Source organism: Calidris pugnax, unplaced genomic scaffold, assembly GCF_001431845.1.
Source record: "Calidris pugnax isolate Ruff unplaced genomic scaffold, ASM143184v1 scaffold24, whole genome shotgun sequence".
Taxonomy (NCBI): Eukaryota; Metazoa; Chordata; class Aves; order Charadriiformes; family Scolopacidae; genus Calidris; species Calidris pugnax.
In genome coordinates, this window is record NW_015090922.1 from 26,974,724 (window position 1) to 26,975,456 (window position 733).

Genomic DNA, 733 nt, shown 5'->3' on the forward strand with positions numbered 1-733 from the left:
GGAGGGACGACAGGGCTGCTGGTCCAAGCTCTGCTTCCACAAGATGGGGAGAGCGGTCGGGGCCTGCCGGGGAGGGAGGGTGGGCAAGCGGGGGGCAGAGGTGCCTGCAACAACGGGGACCATTGTGCATCTCTCTCCATTTTGCATTAATCTGCTTTAAAAATCCATTCCGCGGCGAACACCGGGATAGGATTCGCCTCCTCCAGCGCCGTCGCTGGGGAAATGAAGCGTTTCAGTGGTTTCAGCAGAAAACAGGGCGGTCTGCGCAGCTGGTGGCATCCCTGCTCCCGGCCGTGATGGCACTGCCAGGCACCGGGTGGCCACCAGACCTGGCCTCTGGGTGGTCCCTTCTCTCTCACACGCTCCGCATTTAGGGCATCGCAACCCAAATCCTGTCCCTGTGGGCTGCAAACCTCCTGGAGAGGGTTGCTGCGACGCCATCGCCGCACTGCAGCACCCCACGCTCGGCAGCAGCCCTCTGCAGAGGGGACAGCGAGGTCCCCTTCCTCCAGCCCCAACCCTCCGGGTGACAGAACACCCCGTTTTGGGCAGCTGCAGCCCCCCTGTCCCTCAGCAGCGGGCTCTGCACGGCGGCTCTCCGGCCACCCCTCCCGCCACCGCTCCAACACACGGGGGCACTGACGGATTTTCAGAAACTGTTGGAGGAAACTGCTTGCTTCTTTTTTTTTTTTTTTTTTTCTTTTTTTTTTTTAATAAGAAGGAAAAAATTCTT